Raw genomic sequence first — 19,280 nt, forward strand, 5'->3', positions numbered from 1 at the left:
GAAAAGCCAGTTTTAATTGAAGAAAATGTGACTGATGTCTTTAAGCTCTGTCTGAGGCTGATTTGCATGATTTCTCAATTACTTTAAAATCCTGTGCGAGCTCATTGAAGTTAATGTATTGACTGAATGGGGGGCTTTTTTTCAGACCGCATTATGGTACTTCAAACTAATTATCTTTAATTCCCATCATAATGAGCGCATTCAAAATTAAACTGGTGTTACAGCTCCCCCGCCCCCCCCCCCACTGCAGACATTGTCAGTCGTCACAGCAGGAAAAAAGGCCCAGGTGTTACTATAATAACATGAATCCGTTGAAGTGTGAGTAGGAGCCTTGTCAGTGAGGCAGCATGCACAGTACCTGGGCCCTGAAACATCACTTCTGTCACTCGCGACACCTGTGCTTGATAAATACGTGCACGCGATCATAATCGTGACGTGTGCTGTGTAAAAGGTGCTGCGCTATAAATAAAACGAGACTCAGTGCGCCTCCATTGACTGCAATGCATCACATACCTCACAATAACTCCCAAGCTGCTGCACGTTACAGAATGAATGGAGGCAGATAGTAAAGAGCACAGGGTGTGTTCAAATCCCTCTTAACTTGTCATAGGAAGAAAAGCACAGGTGCTGCTGATAGCATGTACAATGGGCACGGGAAGGCATCCAACCAAGAGATTTAGACCGTATCTTAATTATTAATTCAATTATTTACACCTGTGTTTTACTGTGACGCACCAGAGGAGGAATGATTGATATCTGTCTGTGGGCTAACGAAATACAGGTACATGCTAGCTGCAAAATGAACTTGTTTAATGTAATAAAAAAAAAGAAAAGGAAAAAAAGAAGCCAACAAAATGTGGAGTATACCGACGGTAAAAGGTTTTGAAGACAAGTCGAAGAAAGGGAGCTGTAAGGAGCAACTTTAAGAGCAACAGACTCCAGAGCTAACAGGGATGCTAGCGAATGTCACGTTAGCCCTTCTGGTGAGCATGGCTGCCTCGTCACAGACACAACTGACCAAACTGCAACATCCAAACACCTTGTTACAGGTAAGACTGCTGATTCTACTATTGTATGGTAACTTTTTTCCTTTTTCTTTTTTTTTCTTTCCTTTTCGATGACACTGACGCTAACATTATCTTTGCTAGTGATTCCCGCTTGTGCTGACAAAAAACAGGCAGCCATCACCGTGTTTGTTCAGTTTGGACAGAAATAACTGACACAAACTGAACTTGTAAACACCTTGTTCCAGGTAAGACAGCTCTGCTTCTGCTACAGTCTGTTAATGTGTTTTATTCTATGAGTGCTGCAAAAGTTTGTTTGTCAGGTCAGTGCTTTGCTAATTGGCAGTCTGTGTAACATTATGGCTGGTAAGTGTCAGTGTAGTTCAGGTTTGACAGAGGTGAGGGATTTAGAAGGTAAACAGAGCATTTTGTTATCTAACATATTTAAAATGGTTGAATCACAAGGATTTTTTCCTCCATGTTCCCACTGATGACTTCATTTGTCTACTTAAATCTATTCAAGTGTGTCAGTGAAGGCTGGTCTGTAATGTAAAGTGCATTACCACGGCACCATTGGGTGTGTTTCCGCAGCACTCTTCTGGTGTGTGTGTGTTTTTTTCTTGGCAAAAAGCATGAATTTCAATCCAGTCACAATCAGGGGTTGAGTTGTTAACGTGTGTGGGTCCCTCATCCTTTTGTGTACTCATGTCTTATATTCAACTCTGTTAATTAACATAGTGATGATAACAATACCAGCAGCAGGGAGTCTGCAACCTTGACTCTACAAAAAAGCAAAATTATTCAGATATTCCCAATGAATTCTTCCTTTTATGGCTACGAGCATGAAAGTGTGTTACTATGACATATGACACTATGACACAGAGATAACGGAAAAAAATCAGAAACACCTATTTTGTATCAGGTACACTTACAGTTGTATCATTTGTATATTGTAAACATAAATCCATTTTTAAGTATCACAATTGCTGTTAATATTGGTTTATCCTAACACTCCCAAATGAACATTAGAGAAGCTGGAGTTTGTGTGTTTTTTTTGTGTGCATGTGAAGATGTATGCATCTGTAGTTTTTAACTAGCTGCAGATGCCGCTCCAAATGTGAAGGATAACCTTTTCCTGTTGTTTTATGGCTTACTTAGAGGATCGTTTCAAGGGAAGGATGGATATGTATATGTAAGGTGTGTGACTGTATGTATGTATGTATGTATGTATGTATGTATGTATTTATTTATTTATTTATTTGATCTCTGCAGGTTTTATGAAATTAAGTAGGCCTTAATGTTTTTAAAAATGTATAGTACTTAGCAGGTCACGGAAGGTTATTTTATTAAACTGATCATGAACATCTACAGAAAAGCTGTGCACTAGCTTAACATTTAAAGGAATATTCCGGTGTAAATTTAGTTTAATCCATGGTCTAACACAATGGTTCTCAACCGGTGGGGCCTGCCCCCTGGGGGGGGCGCGGACACTCTTCCCGGGAGGCGCGAGTAGGGTACAGGATGGGTGGGAAAAAAAAAAATCTGAAAAAAAAAAAAGAATCACGAAAATTCCCCCCATGTCGAAATGCAAGTGGTTGGACTACACAAACAAATCATCCTTCTGGCGACTTTTTTTGTCAAAAGCGACTACCAACAAATCTAGCGACTTTTACTGCTGTTATTGGAGACTTTTGTGGTGTTTGGAGACTTTGACTTGAAAGCACGTATCACTCTGCAGTTACTGTGCTCAACGAGCAGCAGGTGCTGCCGTGAGTCCCTCCCCCGTCCGAAAGCACTCACAGGCGGTCAGTCTCTCAGTACCTCGCGCAGCAGTCCAGCCTGCAGTCAGAGCAGAGAGGAGACACACACTCCGCGTCCAGGCTGCAAATGAATCGCGGATGCGTATGACCGCCGCCGTTCCCGCCATGGCGTACAGAGAGGGGTGTAAATGTACCATATATTGCCAAATAATAGCCGGGTTTCAATTAACCGCAGGGTCCCCTTTAAACGCAGGGTGCAGGTGTATATTTTGATAAATGCTAAATAAATACCGGGTCTAATTCATTTTTATTTTTTTTTAAATCAAGGAAGAAGACGTGACCACTGACACTGCACGTTTTTCTTCTTCGCCTTTTTCACGTGTTGTGCTTGCTTTCTGTCAGTCAATATCACATTGATGATCGCCATGGCTCCGGTGCAGCAAAAAAATAAAAAGTACGACTCGAAATTCAAACTTTCTGTCGTAAAACATGCAGAGGAAAACTCAGGAGAAGCAGCCGCTAGACGTTTCTCTGTCGACCCCAAGAGAGTGAGAGATGGGCGAAAAAAATCAAACAGAGCTTCAGCGTCTGTCCGAGGAGGACAGCAACAGGGCCAGGCTGCCTGCTGGAGGGAGGAAGAAGGCCAGCGAGGAGCTTGAGATAAACATGCGGGGATGGGTTATCAGCAAACGGGCACGCCATGAGAGAGTGTCCTGCAAAATGATCAGGGCGAAACAACTAACCAACTGCAATGAACCAGCTTTGGGGGGGCCCAGCTTGCAAAAGGTTGAGAACCCCTGGTCTAACACACCGTGAAACTGTGTTTAGACTCCCTCTCGAGAGATCAAGTTTGCAGACCACTAGTTAACGTAGTTTTAGCATCCTCAGAAACGACCGCACGACAACAGTACATTGCAGTAAATGGGTCCAAATATAAAACCGTCATCAAAAAGCCACAAATAATGCTCAGAACAGCACCAACCTTCAGCAACATTAGAAATAGGGTCCCAGCACATATTTCGAGGCATCAAACATTTGATATCATTGCCGGATTTGTCGGAAAAGATATTCCGGTGTAAATTTACGACAACAATATATCAATAATATATATCCGGAATATATGCCATTCTTCCTTCCAGTTGAAATACTGGCTTTACGTGTAAGAGTGCCATTTTTTATTTATTCATTCAGATGCAGCAGTGACAGAATGAATAGGTGTCATTAGTGTTATCTTTTTGTTTATGTACAGTACGGGCCTCAGGCTGCTCCTCCACTTCAGTCAAAACACAAAAACAAAACAAAATCAAAACAGAGCTGCACTGCACGAACCAAACGTTCAAAGCTTTTCAGTCTTTTTCTCAGAAACAAAAACTTTCCCTATCGTGTCATCAGTGACTGCAGCTGATAGTGATAGTCAAGGAGCACACTGAGGTTTAAATCTCTTGGAAATCAGTGTTTCAAATGCCGGAATGGATGAAATATGACAGAATAGTTAGACTTTGCTGGTGGGAATGAATGCTGTATGTAAGGATATCTTGATCTGCTGTGTCATTGTCACACCAGAGGGGATTTTTATTTCTTGTACAGTAGACGACAGAAGATCCATTATGTGCGTTTCCTGTCGGTGGCTTGAGGAGGGCACTGAATAAAACTGTCCTCATGTATATATTGCGGTGGTTCACCTAACTGGCAATGTTCAGTTTCAAAAGAGGCAGTAATGGGAATTTTTTAATATACATTTTAAATTTAAGAGTTGTGTTTATGGCTGGCAGTTTTATTATTCAACCATGACAGCGGTCCTTCTCTCACCTAAGCAAAGTTCGTCCTTCATTAGACATAACCAACTGAAATGTTTGCAGTTAAAGTTTGATGGATTATGATCATGATATCCTGAGGAAAACATGATCCACGCAGAACTGCATTTCTCCCCATTTTGCTACGTTAAGCTAAGGTTGTTGCATACTCTGCATCTCTGTTTTATTCTCATTTTTTTTTGTACTACCCCTGCAATTTCTAGCTGTGTATACTGTAAAGTAGTAAAGCACAAATTCCATAAAAACTATATTTAAAACTATAAACTCCACCCAGTAGAGATCCTGAGAAATCTCCTTCAGTGCTTCCAAGCGGGAGCTAAAAGAGTCCAGGAAATAATTTATTTCTCTGCAAGTGGGTCACTAAGCAGCAGCGGAAGGTGAAATATTGAGATGCATTAAATCATTGGTAGCTTAAAGGTGGGATGTTGTGAGCTTAAAGGAACTGTGTGAGTACATCGGCCTTGCTGTGTGTGTTTGTGTGTGTCTAAGTGTGTGTGTGCATGTGCGTGTGTGTGGGTGTTACATGGTCTTTAATAAGTTAGGGCCACTGGAGCCCAGGGTTTAATTAAGAGTTAGAGACAGATTTAGGCCTCCGCAGCACCATGCTGGTCCTCTCCTTGGACACGCACACGCACACGCACGCATGCAGGCACGCACACACACACGCACGCACACACACACACAAACACACACACTCTGCAGGAATGTCCTTGGATGTTTAATGAATCACACTCTTAATACCTCAGAAATAAGGACCCATTGCAAGAATACAGAGAAAGGAGGTAGATCCTAAAGATCAAAAGATTAGAAGTAAAACAAAAGGACATTGTTTAATGACTTGCAGTAGAGAAATTAGGGATATTGGCAGATGTGAAATCCCATCAGCAATCTCAAACATACAAAGATTTACACAATAGACTGTTCAGTTTATGAAAGCATAGTGAGGAGAGGTGAGCACAGGCTCAGTGAGCGTCTACTAGATTTGGGATAATAAGTTCAGCTGTAACAACGAGTCATATTTGATTTAGTGTCAACTTTTTGAAATATTCATTAATCATTTTGAGTAATTTTTTAAGAATCAAGTGTCTAAATTCTCTGATGTCAGCTCTCAAAAGTGAATACTTTCTGGTTTCTCTACTCCTCTTTGATAGTCAAATGAATATCTTTAGGGCCAAAAGAAGACATTTGAGTATGTCATCTAAGGGCTCTGGAAAATTGATCAACATTTTTTAGCATTTCAAGATGTTTTATGGACTGAACAACTGCTCAATGTCATTAACTGAGAAGATGATAAGAGATGCATTTTTAATGAATAATGAGACAGCCCTTAAAATGATGAAAGTTAAAGTGTTTTTCTGTGTAAATGGAAAAATACCACTCTGTTGCCTCGTTTCAGAAGAAATGTACATTGCTTTTGCACCTCTGTTTTTCTAAAGCAATAAATATGAGGTAAAAAGGTAGAGATCAAAGAACACAGACTAAATTGTGCAGCAGAGGAATAAAGCTGAACTTGCTGAGCTGCTCCTTTAATACTGTGGATTTGAAACCCTTTATTCTTTCATGTAATTGAAATTCAGGTGTTTAGCATATTTTGGGGCTGGTTTTTCAAAAATGTAATCAAACATTCAAAGGCCAAGGCTTTACATTTAAATACTCATTCGTCGTATGATCTGTTTCTTTCTTACCCGTCGTTTCCTCACTCCTGAGCAGGACTGAGTTTGACTAAAGCCGGGAGCTTGATTTCTGTTGCCTCATCCAGAGTGGAAATGTTCAGATTGCATTTAAAGTAGTACAGCAAGTCAGAGCAACTCTTTCTTCCTCTTTCCTCGGTTACACACACACACAGACACCCACACACACACACACACACACACACACACACTCACACTCATCAATGCACAATGAGCTATGTGTTGTCGAAACATCCAGAGAGCTGCAGCAGTTTTGGCTGCATCAGTGACACAGTGCTACATAACCATAACAAATCATTTCTGCACTAAAAGCAAATCTTCACGTCACATCTTTATGGCTTGTGACAGAGACTGTGGCTGAGCGCAGATGTATCTTTAGGGCTTCTAAAGTCGGCGCAGAGATCAATCTTAGCGTCTTCTTCAGGCAAACTGGCGAAAGAGAGAAATATATTTAAAGTGAAAAAGGAATTTAGTACCACTCGACTTTCTGTCTGCAAAAAACAAAACTTAAAGCTGACTGATATTTTGTTGCAAAACAAGAGTCAGCATGTGCAGGTTGTTGTGCCGAACAATTAGTTAAATAGATGTGAGGGTTTGGCTGATTTTCACTGATTCCCTTTTGGACTGTTGGTTTGGCAGAACAATCAATTTGATGACCTTTTTGGGCTGTGAGAAATTGTTACTGGCATTGTGTCAGAATTTTTGTGATAACTGTAATTAAAAAAACAACTGACATGTTAATTAGTACTGGAAATACTGATTAGTCCTGGCCTTAGTCAGTTGTGTCTTATCTGTTCATGTACTGTATAAACTTTTGTTTTGTGTGCTTTTGTCAGCATATTCACATCTGTTTCAGTCGAGAACAAAACAGGGATACACAGCGGGGCCTGAGGACCATTGTGAAGGATTGACTTTGACTCAGACAAGAAGGTCAATCTGGGCTGTGCTGAGTTTTGTGTTGTAAGACTGACAGAGTCTACAGGATATTAAAGCCACAGTCATCCTGACATCAACATGTCCACATACCTAAATGACCAAAATTGTTCCCAAAACAACATACATGACAAGATTTAGGCCAAACAACATTTCTAGGTTGGCTTTAGGAATGGTTTGTGTCTAAATAAGTAAGCAACCTTTGTCGCATTAAAGACATGATGTAGTTTAAGTACGTAATGTCAGTTAAAAGAACGCACAGCAAATTTTGATTTCACTTGGCATCCTAAGAGCAAGTTCTGCCCGTTTTATGTAAACACAAACCCGATCCTTCTCCCTTGTGCAGACTTTGTCGCTCTCATACTACGTTACCCCATATCCTCCTACAGATATTGGTATGTCGTCCCATATCCTCAAATTCCCTCAAATGTAGTTAACAGACACTTGTGACAAAGCTATGTAATTGAGGCAAGACGTTTTTAAACATCAACATTTAAGTGTCTTGTCTAAAATGACACCAATACACTAAAATAGTAAACCTGTTATATCAGTCAGGCTGTACTCTTGAGGTCACCCTGAAACAATAAACATAAATATGGGTTGTACTTAGCCGCCTGCATGAACGACCTCTGCAGCCTTTTGGACGTACAGTTGATGGAAGAACAAAATGTTTCGGGTGGGAACTTTTGGATTAGTTTTAAAGTTGAAACTGTCCTTGAATTTTCATTGAGCATTGTGTTCAGATGAAAGTAGCTAAAAAAAGGGATAGCTCAGTGTCCTTGTGCATGACACAGACAGGGCCTGACCCCAATTGAAGCCAAGTAGACTCCTCTTCGCTGAGGAGATTTTATAATGTGAGTTTTCATCTCAAACTTTCTAACCCTGGTAAGCAGTGGAGGCCTTCATTCAGGGCTACCTAAACTATAAAGTGAGATTAATGCTGTAAAGTTGTTCAATCAGTGGTACAGGAGTGCAAATTTGATTTCTCTGATGAGGCTCCCCTGCCTTCTCTCTCTTACTCCATCCCTCATCCTCATTCCTCATCACATCTATTTACTTCACAGGATGATTTTTTTCCCCCCCAAAACGGGAAGAGCTTCTCGTTAGTATTCAGAGCAGCGGAAGTACAAACGGCACACTTCTGTATGAAATATTCATGACTATACAGAGCTATTTTTGAGTGAGCGAGAGAGAGGGAGTGAGATGAGGATGGAGAACAGTTGTCATTTTGACACAAACTGCCATCCAAATTTCCATGGTGACCGCGCCCTCTTTCAGGGCAGCTGCACTCTTCATGCACCTGTTGGCTCTTTGAACCTGAGGAACAGACAGCGGAAAAATGGCTCATCTCACACCTCCTTCGCTTTCAAACTGTCTGTATTTTGCAATTTCTCTCCTCCTCCTCCCCTGAACACTCTTTGCTTTCTTCCTTAGGCGCCCGTTACTCGAACACTGCTGGTAATGTCTCTGTGGCAGCAAGTTAAAAAGACTTGGCTCTATCCCAACTGACAAACTTTGGGTGAATGAAATGCAAAATAGCTTTGAAGTTGTGGAGCTGCTGCATTACAAGGTGACGCTACATGAAGGACTTTAAGTGCTTTTTGAGTGGTTCTCCTGGTGGATCAGTTGTGTAAGTGTGTGTTTCAGAGACAAAACGAGAAGATGTTTCAAAAACCATGAAGGGAAGATTAATTATCCTCAAGAAGACAGATTTTTTTTCAGGTTCCTGAACATATGGCAATCATATGAAAGTGTGAATAATATTTCTTTTAATTATAGCTTTTTTTTGTACCATAGTCAAGGGCAATTCTTACTGTAAATGCACTTTTTGTGGTCACAGTATTTTTGAAGATTTGTAATGGCAAATCTTTCAGATAGTAGAGGGCGAATCTGTTTTAAATCTGTGTATTTACATGCACTTTCAAAAATCGTATAATATGAATAACACAATGTATCTAATGTTCAAACTGACATGTAAACAGCCAGGGTATATTTTAGTAATTAACAGTTAAATGTCAATAAACAACCAACCATAACTAGATTCAGTCTGTAACTGGATTACTTTTCAGCTGTTTGAATGTTTACGCCTCTGTCTGTGTTATTTTCGTGTTTTATTTTGGAAATCCTGCCTGTGGCTCTTGTCAAACAGGCTGTTTTCATGGAAGACATTTTGACATGCCATGGAAGGAAAAGCACAGATGCAAATAATAAAAATGAATGATGGTTGACTTCCATTTAGCTGCTCAGTTTCACACATATTGTGCATGCTGGCTTGCACTGCCATGATGACTAACTGCGTCACTTGGGATGGGAATGTTTGGGTTTCAGAACAGCTGATCAGAGCTAGATATTCAATCTTTGTTAAGCACATGCTTAGTGAGCAATCATCAATGGAGCTAAGATGCTAAGACTCACCATGGTATTTAGTAAATAAAGAGGAGCCTCCATTTTAATCCAGTGTATTTAGAAATAATTGAAACTAATAAAATTAGATTCATCTTGAATCATCCCACCCTTATCAGTTTATTTATTTATTTAATCATTCAGTCATTATCTGCTCACCCCCCTTCAGATGGAAAGCCAGCTGTTTCATAGTCCATAGAGTTTTATAGCAAAACAATGTTGCAGCACTCTCTAAAAAACTGAAGTAAACAGGGACAAAACAAAACAAAACAAAAAATGGCCCCATACCAAAAGCAAAAATGAGTCCAACATTGTTCTTAGAGTATTTAATTTTATTTGTTGTATTTTTTATTTTTATTTTTTTATCTAAACACACCATAAACATACAAAGGCTTGTAGAGGAAAATACAATACAACAGTCTCATCTCTCAAGAGTGCAATAATAAAACAGGGAACTGCTTTTTAAATCATGGCTCCTTCATTACCCACAATGCAACTTAGTTACTGAGCTACATCTGGAAGCAATTTGATCAGATTATATGCAGCTAAACAGGGAATAAGGGCATAAGGGAACAAGGTAGGGATTTCAAGCACAGCCCAGATCTAATCATCCTAAATGATTGAAATCACCTTGTGTGGGTAACAACTCATGTAAACCTTTTTATAAAGGCTTTAACTGAACATGAACAGTTAAATTATTTGTGTCAGAGTGCAGTTTAATCTATTTTTAATACATTTCAGCTCTGATTATTGGAGCCTTTATTGTTCAGGCACCTACACAGTTTGATTAGAATCTAAATTATCTCAAGAAAAGCATTCACTGTGTGAAAAATAGCTCCACTTGCGCAGTGTTCAATCATGTGATGACACCTGTCTTTTCTGTCAGGATTTCGGTGTTATAAAAACACTTTGAATTTGCCTGCTCTCATGAGTATGAATGTTGATACACAGAGTGTATATGGGTGTGTTGTGTGTTTTTCTTAGATGATTGTGTAGCTTCAGTACTCTTCACAGAGGGTGGATGACTTATTGATTAAAAGGACTCATTTATTCAGATGAGGCATCTGGAGAGGCCCGAGGGCTTGTTTTAGTCATGATATCAACCCCCTCCTCTAAACGCAACCCCCTCTCTGAGAAACACCTCACACACCGTGCTGTAAACCCCGTAGCTCATAATCTGGAAAAAAATCAGAGAAAAGAAGTTTTAGAAAACTTTTCTTTGTCATTTGGTTCTTTGAGATTCTGTATGATATGCCAGCTTGGCAGGCTCTTAACCTTGATTTCAGTCCTCCTTGTAATCAGATCATTCTGCTAATTACCCTAACATGCACAGCGAATATCACTTCTGGGCTTTTACAAATAATAAATTAGTTTTCTTTTCACATCTCTGGTGAGTTGAATTATAAGAATCAAAACAGGATTTACTTTTGTCTATTGACTTTTATTTTATTATGCAACCATCTTTAACAGTTAATGGAAAAAATAAATGTCTACAGCTCAGCCTTTTATCCATGCTATGGCTGCTTGGCTTTCTGACTGTCTGTCATCCTGGGTGTTACCACTACATGCAATGAATGTTAGACTACTTGCCAACGTGATGCCCTTAAATGAGTCTTTTAACAGCAGTTCCTGATGTTTGGAGGCTCAGGGTGTCTCTCGGTGAATCACATTGTATTCCCCATTTTTATTTATTTCTTTCCAAAGATTCTGTAAATTTTTACTCTTCTACATAAATACACTGAATTTTGTGTGGTCTTCAGTCTCTTACCTATGCTAACCTATCCTGTACTCTTCTGATGAGCTTGAAGCATCATGAGGGAGGGAAACTAGCTCTGTCAGTAGTCCCAGTCATTGTTGCTTGTTGTGATGCCTGGCCATGATTCACTCATGACTGATGGACTAAATCTTGTGCTAGGCTGACGCCAATATAACGGAATGACATGCCCAAGCTGGGTGGTGAATGCCTCAGATTTACTGCGCCTTTCTGCCAAAGTGCCAATGTCGCCCTGACTGATCTGCCCCAGATTCTAGGATTTGCCCCATGCTTTCACAGGGTTTTGCTCACACAACCTCCTAAGGTTAGTGATTAAGAGGTGGACTGTTGGAAATAAAGGTGTCAATACTTATTTATGAAGTAAGACCACAGCATTTAGGCCAGTTAAAGTTATGCCACAGGTTAGAGGCTAGTTTTGACGCCTTGATTGAACTCTGCAGCTCCAAGATAAGAATCCATGTTATCTCGTTCTCTGTAGTACAAAGCTTTTAATCTTAGCCTCTCGTCTTTTGTTGTGCTACCCCGTATCTTGGTTGAGTAAGTATGCCGTGGCCTTCAGACACCTCCTGTGTGTGTGATTTCGAGTGGAGGTTCTCACAAGTGCATGTGAAATCTCCTCTTTTGACAGGTGCTTGAATCAGGGATTAGAATAGGGATGAGAGGTGCATTAATCAGAGGATTCATCCTCTGCTGCTTCTCTCATCCCTCTGACTAAATATACTGCACCAAGCTCTGTGTGCCAGAGAGCGATGGAGAGAGGTGGAGAGAGACTGAGATGGTGTAAATGTGCTTTCCGAGCTGTCAAATAGAGGCTTATTACTCAAGGGCTGGACATGCTTTCATAGATCTGTGTGTGTGTGTGTGTGTGTGTGTGTGTGTGTGTGTGTGTGTGTCTGTGTACATGTGTGCGCTAGTGTTTGTGTGGACAGAGGGCTCAGTTGAGAGTTGTTTTATCTTCAAGCGCTGCTCTCTTGGAGCCAGTCTGCAGCTTCTAATACACTAATGTAAGAGGCAGATGGCCCTCTATGTCTCTCTCGCTCTCTCTCTCTCTCTCTTAATGTTTTCATCCATCCCTCCAGCTCCGGTCACCTCTATTTCTTACAACACACCATTCAGTGGGTGTGTGCGCGTGCGTGCAAGGTGCTGAGTTCATCTCACAGTCTAATTGAGATGACATTTCTGCTCTCCAAATTAAATTATTCAGCTCCTCTATTCATTTGTTATCCTGTTCTTTTGTTCCTCGTCCACCGACCAACTCTCTCTTTCTCTGGGCCAAAAACCTGTGCTCGTAAAAGCACTGACCCCAGAAATAGAGAAACCGTAACTTTTGTCTTTATTTGGGGTCTTTGTGAGGTGGCTGAAACTCATTCTGAATGGTGTGACCTTCAGTCAAAGTCAGGCAGTGATGGCATAAGTACAGCTGTGAAGAAACCTCCATTTGTTACTACATGTTGAAAGCATTTGTGAGGCTTTGCTCTCTACAGTGCTATCTGTTGTAAAGGTGCAAAATCAAAGGCATACGAGAACCTTGGGAAGTAAAGTCTATGAGTTTTTGTCCTGCCCTCTAATCAAAGATTCTGTTTGAGTCTCTAATACAGAAGGTTTTCTCACCTCTTATGTAGCACTTGAGCCGTTCAACAGAAAACGATTACATTTTCAAAACTATTATCAAGCTGCAGTTACACTGACCTTGAAGACAAAGTGAAAATGAATTTGTACTGTCTGTTTTTAAAATTGGCTGTAGTGTTGAGGGGAGGCAGTTTTTTTCTCTTCTTCTTTTGTTTGTCTTGGCTCTCCCTATGCGCTCATGCCTTTATTCTCCTTGGCTCGTCTTTGACGCGTGAAGGTGTGGGACCAGAAGCCAGCGTGATTCTCCTGTGTTAAAGGAAACTTCTCAGCTCTGGTTACATCCTGCTTGCATCACATACACACTCGCACACACGCACACACGCACACACACACACACACACACACACACACACACACACACACACACACACACACACACACACTCTTAACTTGCTCACTCTCACATTGTGATCCAAGTCTTTGGCAGAGTGTCAGTGCATACCTTTTTTTCTCAGTTAAGTTTGTGCTCACAAAGATAATGCTTGAAATGCCATCCCTTTATGTTGGCCTGAAAGTTCAACTGATCTGTTTTTTTATTCTATCATCCGGTTATCCTGTTTGGAGCCGTTAATGTTATGCTGCATTTGCGTGCTGGGAAAAAGTTTGACATGAGAGCATTTCTAGTCTGCTGCTACGCGGCGCTTCACTCCAATGTTTTGTCAGAAAGTTAAACAATAATCACATACGAATTGTTATGGCATGCTGTGTTGGAGAACTGTTTAGCGTTGGTGGAGGTTCGCGCTCTACCTCCTGCCTTCTAATTTAGATTTGAATGCGTGGGCAGAGTGTACAACACGTAGGCGTTGATATTTGCATGTGTGAGGAGCACAGAATTGGAAAGAAGAAAGAGGTTGTAACAGTACAGTGCAAAAAGTGGCATATCTTATCTAATTATACGGTTATACTTAATTTGTAGGTAGTGTAGGACAGATTTTGTTTGGTTTTTACATTGTACAATAGGGCCATTGGAATAATAAATGACATTGTATTAATTTTATTTTGTGCGATACATATCGCAATAGGAATGGATACAGGAAATGTAAGATTCTTATATTTTCTGAAATAGAAACAAAATAACAAGATAACTGTCAAACCTCACAAAACAATAAAGCAAATGGCAAGCAGCAATGAAATAAAACTAGCAATGCAACAACTAGACCACAACTCAATTTAACATTATAGTGTGTGTGAAAGAGCTCAACCCACTTGGTAAATGGTAAATTTTGTTTTCCGCACAACCTCAAAAGAGTTCAGTTCGAATCTGTTTCACAAGCACAAGCAGGAAACTCAGAAGTCGGCTCCGGGTTTTAGAAAACAGTTCCGCTAAGTCTGCAACTCCCGCAGAGAAACTCTGACTGTGAAAAACACACGTCCATGACATGAAGTGGGCTGGCACTCAGCCATACCCACTATCGCATAGTTACATTTTACTCTTTGGCGTACTGTGACTTCTTCAAGCAAATCTGACAAGCTGCTGGAACTCTTTTCTGCCCTCTTCACTTCAGGTTCACTTAGAGATTTATAATGACGTTAAATAAACTGCATTACCAGGACACGTTTCTGCTCCTGCCTGCCTGCTCTTTTCTGTCGGTCTGTCTGTCGCTTCGTTTGTGTATACACACTAAAAGTAGAGACAGTGTCCAAGGACACACGCATGCCAACAAAGTGGTACTCAGCAATGGGCATGGCCCTAACAGCAACCACTTTTAATTTTCTCGCTTCAAGCACATCCATCAAATTATTCCACCTCTTGAGACAGACAGAGGAGTGAAGTATTGTGTTTGCACATCACAGATATCATATATTGTAAAGCCCTACTGTACAACAATACCTTGAGGAAGAAAATGCATGTGCAACGTGTTACTCATGTATCTCTGAATTAACCTTCTGGTAACAGTTGATATCAGAAAGGATTTTACAAATAATCATGTTGTTTCTCCAGGAGGTTTAGTGGTTCAGTCTGTTTAAATATTAGGTGAAACAGATGCTGCATTGCTAAATTACTCATATATAGGTCAGGGACACGAGTTAGTGTTTATGTGGAGATGGTGTGTGTGCCTCTCTCTTTCTGTGTGTGTGTGACTGACAGAGTTTTATGGGGTGAATCTCTTGAACGCAGTAAACAAACTTCAGTGCACAGTGAAGGCATGCAGCATCCTAGCTGAGAATCTGTCGGAAGCCTCTGAAATTGGTTTTTGATTATTAAAATGCAAACAATTTCCTCTGATCGAATCAGCGAGGGGACACATGACTGGCGCTGTCTTCTTAGGCAAAAGAACATTATGAACAAACACAGATGGAATTTTTAAAATGTGCAAATAAACAAGTCGAGCTGGTAGTCTAACAGATAACACAAGTTTCTAAATGTTTCAAGATTTTCATGCGTAGACTCGTAAATATTGATTAGTTTCTATGTATTGGAATTTTTTATAAGTTGATGTCAATTTGATGTCACTGCATAATATACTGCATATCAGTTGAGTTTTTAATTCAAGTTCAGGCTTTAAGAGTGGCTTGAGCCCATCTGTAACCACATCTGTAGCTTGACTTATTTATTAATAGTGTATGGCTTTGACATTTCAAGTTCAAGACTCAGATGTGACAGCTAGAGCTCAATGAAAAGCTTTTATTTGAAGTAGAAAAAGTGACATAATGTTACTTTAAAGGTCCAGAATTATGGCTACAGTGTTTGATAGTAATCTAATGAATGTTTTATTAATAGATTAATGGATCTATGAAATGTCAGAAAGTCCCATTGTGATTTTTCACAGACTGTCTTCATCTTTTCATATGTCTTGTTTTCTCTGAGCAACAGTCTTCAGCTCAGAGATATTCAGTTTTATATCATAAAATGAGAAAAAGAGAAAACTTTCCAATTTTTCAAGACTGTTGCTTCTAAATTGACTCGGAATATTATCAGTTATTAAATAAGTTGCAGAATAGTTTTACTAATCAGGTAACTGTTTCAGCTCTACATATTCTAAAACTTTTTCATGTGAACTGGGTCAAATTTAAAGCCTTGAATTAAAATGTGGTATTATAATTCGACTGGTGAGGAGAACTGTAATTTGAAAACCAATAAAGAAAGTAAAACAAATGAAGGTGCATTTTCACCTTCTTCATCTCCTACATGGTGTAGAAAGTAATTACTGAAAATCTTTCCAATATCTATCTGTAACCCAAAAAATCCAATCGTCCTTTTATCTCTCACAGTGTCTGTCGTATGTGCCTCTGTGCTTGGTGCTGAGTGGGTCATTTCAGGGGTCAGCATTTTTTAATTGGATAATCCAGTCACGAGCTAGCTGAGATTAGCAGCTACTCAAACCCAGGGAATTGGTATGATAGTGTTTGACCTGTGTGACCACACTGGGCTAAGCTTCCTCATACAGGAGCACATAGCGCTGCCGCAGGGAAACACAGAAATCTTGAGAAATGATGGCAGAAACTTAAACTTAACAGCCCCCAAACCAAACACGAAGTGCCTATCACAAGGCGACCTTCTTCAAGTGTCAATAGTATGTCATGGCCTTCAAAGTGTCTGACTCCCTGTATTAAACTGTCTTTGCCTTAACACCTGATCCTGTAGTGGAGCCTTCCACAAAAGTTGTTGAATGTGCTCATCATTTCTGCAGCCGTGTGCCTGTGTGCTCAGTTTTTTTCACACCCCCCCAATTGTGAGTGTGCCTCTGAGCCTGGCACCGCATTAAGCCCGAGAATGTGCATGTGTTGGAGCTGTCCTCTTAATCCTTATAGCAAATAAAGGGAGGCTTACTCAGTCTGGTGCGCACACACACTAGAGCAGGCTAGCGAGCACAGATGCACACACTTCACATGCACTGTAACGTGCATGTTTGCTCTCTCTTCCTGTTCATTTCTTTTTCTGCTTTCTCCCATCCATCTGCCCGGTGCTTCATCCTCCCATTATTCCTGTCTAAGATTCTCTCTCTCTCTCTCTCTCTCTCTCTCTCTCTCTCTCTCTCTCTCTCTCTCTCTCTTTCTTCTGCAGCCTATGCTTCATCCTTCTTCCATCCCTCTGTCTCTCTTCCTCCCTGTTCTCTCCTTCTCGCCTTCACCTACAGACTCGTACACAATCCCTGCGGCTCACAGCGTCTCTATCTCTATGCCAAGCCAATCAGGGTTTTTGGAAAATGTCTCAAAAGCACAAGGATTACCCCCACACCAACAACAATTACCCCAACCTTCCTTCGCAGGGCACGACAATCGCTAGTGTCCCATAATGTGACAGTTGCTGAGCTTCTGAGGTGAGATTTACGATTAGCTATGCTGTACTCTGCCTCTCGGGGCAGCACAGCCAACCACTGCTAGTGCTGTGAGTTTTGCTGCGGTCACAATTAAGCTCAGGAAGAGGACTCTTTGGTCGTACTCTCAGTCGGGACATAAACATGCACTCTGTGTCTTTGTATTCTAGTCTTCTCTGAAGTCACTCATCAACCACATTCATTTCCACGACACCCCTCTGGGCTGGGCAGTTATTTATACTTTCAGATCATCTTATTGTGATTGTGTTTGATGGCTGACAGCCGATATGTTCGACCAGTGTGTGGGCTCAGCTGTCTCATTAGCCAGACACAGCTGTGCAGTGCTGTGCTCGTACAGTGTATATATAGGCACAGAGATGGACAAGAAATAACAAGAGCGGTGTGACTGACCACAATGCAGCCTGCAGAAGACAGAGAGGTCTCAGTTGGAGTAAAGTAAACTTTTACAATTACAAAACAACATTTTTTTTAATGTCTTGGGGAGTACCACTGCCTCCAGCGATGTCTCTCAGTGGCTAAGTTGCATTATGGCAATTGTAGGCTCCATGTTTTGAAAAAGTTGAAGGATGCAGGGAATAATGAAAGCGACATAGTTGGTTATGCTTTATCAACTTTGTTTTTAAACTGTGATTATGGGTTCAGCAGTGTTTTAGGAACAGCAGTGGACTGCTTTTCAAACCCTGGAGCCTACGTTACCCTGGTGCTGGGCAGTATACGCGTTTGGTTAGGCCTCCATTGCTGCATTGCTGCAAAAGAATTGCTTTAATGAATAGATTCTTTCTAGTCAGTTTTGAAAGGCTGAGCTCAATGTTTTGTTTTGTTAAATCTATAAACTGTCAATGTGGGTTTCTTCACTAGGTGACACTAATATTTTTCTGAACTTAATCAAGTGTTTTAGTTGTTTAAATCTAACAAATGGTAACCACTGGGCTAAGAGCCTATTTTACTTATTTAAGGAGTCACACTGCATTACACTATCTGCAATGGGTGTATTATATTACCACAAAAAAATATGATTTTTAAACCCTTCTGCTCTGCCTTATTTCCATTTGCTGACTTTGCACTTTTAATGATGACATTGTAAAGACTTGTGCTACCTTGCGTGAAGCCAAAAGGAGAGAGTGATGAGGTGTGCTATGAGTTTGACGTTGCGCTAGTGAGAGCATATGGAACTTGTCATTACCTGCTGAGATACTGAGAAATCCAAATGGTCATTATTTCCGTTTTTTACTAAATGTTTTTCTTCTCCAGGGTATGTTTGAAGGCAAGTAGGAAGGAATCACAGCAACTTCCAATTTTTCATCAACTTTCAATTCCATAATTTTTTTGGTGCCACTAAAAGAATGTTTTTTTGGACAAAGCACTGAAAGATTCTCCTCATTGAGTATGTAATTGTATTGCAGGATAAAAAGGCTTTGAATTAGTTATTTATCATGGGAAAGCAGGCTATATTATATTGCTGGCTATATTGTTGTGTATTCAGAACTTTTGTAAACCAACAATTTATTGTAACATACAAAATATGAAAATAAAATAAAAAAAAAATAGAATACTCTTGTAAAGTGCTGCCTGGTTATAAATTATTCTCAAATAAACAAAAAATATATAAAATAAGCTTTCCAATGAATGAAATATTCTCAAACAAAAAATATATGAAATATTATAAAAATAAATTCCTCACAGCTTGTAAAAGGCTTTTAACAAAAAACTGTTCCACAAGTAAAGTGCAGCACTAACAGTTCCAGCATGTAGCCCTGTTCAGTTTTACTCAACCTTCATATTTTTTGCCAGAAAGATGAACTTGTCCACATTGACTCCACCCATGAGTTATTTGTGAGTACAGGCTTTCATTAGGAAGATATAAGGACGACAATATGCACGTTTGGAAGATTTATTGATAGTCGCGTTTTTTTGGACAGGCATCGACACAGTCACCTACACTTACACTGTGTGCTCTGTCGCGCTCGTCTAACAGTGGTTTGCAGGTCGCAG

The 19,280-nt window shown here is 40.2% G+C and overlaps 1 long non-coding RNA gene across 2 annotated transcripts in view; it reads left to right on the forward strand.

Moving 5' to 3' along the window:
• The first annotated feature begins 771 nt into the window (after nt 1-771).
• Nucleotides 772-19,280, forward strand: part of LOC115596740 (uncharacterized) — a 124,649-nt gene continuing 106,140 nt past the window's right edge. The window contains exons 1-3 of one of the 2 annotated variants that reach the window (XR_003986957.1): nt 772-1,049; nt 1,149-1,252; nt 8,637-8,766. This is a non-coding gene — a long non-coding RNA (uncharacterized LOC115596740). Of the gene's footprint in view, nt 1,050-1,148; nt 1,253-8,636; nt 8,767-19,280 lie in introns of those variants that run through there. The other variant, XR_003986956.1, reaches the window with a different exon arrangement.

Source organism: Sparus aurata, chromosome 15 (genome assembly GCF_900880675.1).
Source record: "Sparus aurata chromosome 15, fSpaAur1.1, whole genome shotgun sequence".
NCBI lineage: Eukaryota > Metazoa > Chordata > Actinopteri > Spariformes > Sparidae > Sparus > Sparus aurata.